This window comes from Marmota marmota, unplaced genomic scaffold (genome assembly GCF_001458135.2).
Source record: "Marmota marmota marmota unplaced genomic scaffold, marMar, whole genome shotgun sequence".
Classification (NCBI taxonomy): Eukaryota; Metazoa; Chordata; class Mammalia; order Rodentia; family Sciuridae; genus Marmota; species Marmota marmota.
In genome coordinates this window covers 16,771,087-16,773,973 of record NW_026000185.1, presented here as the reverse complement: position 1 = coordinate 16,773,973, position 2,887 = coordinate 16,771,087, and the positions used below count along the sequence as shown (strand labels likewise).

The 2,887-nt window shown below is 48.4% G+C and overlaps 1 protein-coding gene across 2 annotated transcripts in view; it reads right to left on the bottom strand.

The window, feature by feature from the left end:
- The window catches only part of Prkcb (protein kinase C beta), a 262,797-nt gene that overhangs the window by 43,673 nt on the left and 216,237 nt on the right, over window positions 1-2,887 (bottom strand). The gene's annotated exons all lie outside the window — the stretch shown is intronic.

Here is a 2,887-nt window from a genome sequence, read left to right as displayed (position 1 = left end):
CTGTGGTCCCAGCCCCCAGCGGGACGGCAGCTGCAACTTCATTTGAGATCGAAAGTCAGAATCTTTGGTGGATAAGCCACCCCCAAACTCCTGACCCACAGAAACTGTGCAATAATCAGTGCTTCCTGTTGTCTTCAGCCCGGGAGCTCTGACACTAGACGACAGTCCACACAGTAATGGATAACACAGTGGTTAGGAAAGCCCAGACAACACATGCATTTTCAAAGTCTGGGAAATAGTAGCTTAGAAAGACACGTCCAGAGGTAAGGGAATTGGGGCCAGAAAAAGAAATGGGGAGCCCGTTCTGGGCTTCGAGTCAGGGGCTGTGTCCTCCTCCGCAGACCATGTGAGCCTGTTCCTGGTCCTGAGACTAGCACATAGTAGGTGCACAGTGAAAGAGCGCAGGTTTCTGTAGCAAGGGGGTTTATTTGGGAACACTGATCTGCCTCCGGGTGGCTGGGTGCATCAACCGAGGTCGGGTGGTGTCTGGGCCTCCTCTCTGGAAAGTGGAGGTCAGAGAACCCCAGCTGGGGTCGAATGAGTCGGGCAGAACCCCGTGATCCCCTGCTGTCCTTCCACCTGAGGGCGTTTGTGCTAAGTGGATGAAGAGCCTCACGTCTTCCTGGAGACTTGGGCTTGGGTTCGGCATAAAGGTTGGCTCCTTCCTTTCGGTTTGCGATGGCGGGGTCTGCACCGACTATTTGTAGCGCTCATATTCTCTCAGCCTAAAAAAACACTTCCTTAACCCACCCGATCTAAATTAGGTCTGCCTGTTACATTCCTGCACGAACCTCTGTGGGCTTCTTTTTTTTTTCCCCCCCTCTCATCCCATCGTAATTGGTAATTATATATTTAACCCAGTGATTCTTTCTCTATTTATTCACTAATTAAATTTAAAATATTTATAAAGCCCTCCTGGGTACCAGGTTAGAATGAATCAGGGAACAAAATCAACAACAACTCCTTGTCTTTATCTTTCTTCGACTAGGATAACATCGATAAAGAGCACATTAGACATGATATATAAATGATAAACAGTGGTCAAGGGAATGAAGTACTACGGAAAAAAAAAATCAAAAGATTGGGAATGCCAGATGGATGAGATGGGAGGAAAGACTCCCAGTTTCCATCAAGGGCTCAGGATAAAACTTACTGAGAAGATATTTCAGCAAAGATTTGGAGGAGGTGATAGAAACAGCTATGCAGAAATCAAGAGCAAGAGCCTATGGGGTGGTGGAAACAGCCGGTGCAAAGGCCCTGAGGCTAGCATGCACCTGATGGGCTTTAGGATCCACAGGGAACTGTGTCATCAGAGAAGAGAGGAGGCAAGATGGGAGAGGAGGCCAGAGAGGCTACGAGGGACTCAGATCATGTAAGGCTTAAGGATCTTAATGCAAGGTTTTGCTTTTCCACTCTCTAAAAAAAATTGTCTAATGTCAGGTATGACAGAAAGTTCCACAAAGCCAGGGACCATGTCAAGTTTATTTATCACTGTGTATCAACTAGCCAGCACCACACCTGGCCAAAGCAAGCCATCAGTGTACATGATGACCTGGGCAAATGAACAGAAGCCAGTGGCCCCCTAAATGGGAGGCCCGCAGTCTGGCGCCAGTTTCTAGTGGGGCGGGCTTGGGAAGATCCCTTTCTATCTCTGAGCTTTGATCACTTTACTTGTAAGAAGAGGATGATATCAGCACCCATCCCTAACAGAGTGAGTGAGGGGCTCAGATCAAGCATGCCCCCGGCTGCAAACTATCAGTGAGACACAGAGAAGATGCCCGAGTTATCGAAGCCAGATCAGTGCTGAGCAAACCCGAGTTGTATTGCACCTTAACCGATCATTAGACCCATTTGGTGGGGTCACTGAGAAAGAAAGATAAAAGAAAGAAGGAAAGAAAGAAAGAAAGAGAAGGGAATAGAAATTATCAGAGTCTCCTGCACCACGAAGTATTCTTTTGCGAAAGGCGGGTTTGGGTGACACTGATGGCTGGGTGTGGCTGGGTCATGATGTGGAAGGTGGTTTGCTATCAAAATGGCGAAGCTCTTGTGAGGAGCTATAAAACCCGAAGAGCTGGTGGGGAAGTGGAGTGCAGGGCAAAGATTCCACCTTGGAAATCGCTACGGGATCTGAAGCCCTATTCCTCTGCTAACTAACTGTGCACCCCGCCCGGCTCCCTCCTCACCTGGAAACTCCACCTTCTTCCCCTGCCCCAGAGCGAAATAAATAACATGGCATTTGGAAAGTGTCTAGCACGATGTTGGCCATATAATAAATGTTCCATCTACCACTTAAAAAAATCTTTGAGGTGCATAGAGCTCTATTTTATAGACTCATAAGCCAGCGTATGAGCAGTTTGTCAAACGTGTATGGAGTGCCTAATTATAATGACCACGTGGTGAAATATATCTACCATCTTGAGGGCACGCCATAGGTGACTAGGCGCTTCATATAATTTTGTCTCACTCATTTCTAAACAACCCAATGTGACCCGTATTATTATCATTCTCCCTATTTTAAGAGATGGGAATGAATGCCTGTCATCCCAGCGGCTCCGGAGGCTGAGGCAGGAGGATCACGAGTTTCAAAGCCAGCCTCAGCCAAAGCGAGGCCCTAAGCAACTCAGTGAGACCCTGTCTCTAAATAAAATACAGCATAGAGCTGGGGATGGGGCTCCGTGGTCAAGTGCCCCTGAGTTCCATCCCTGGTACCCCCTCACCCCTCCCCTCCAAAAAGGAGATGGAATTTGAAACTCAGAAGGGGTAAGGGGCTTACCAGAGGTTGTTTATCTGGTAAGTTGCACAGCCAGGATTTGAACCCGTGCAGTTTGGTTTCAGAGTCTTCACTCACAACCTCTCCCTGGGCTTCCCCGTGCCCCCCCCCCCCCCC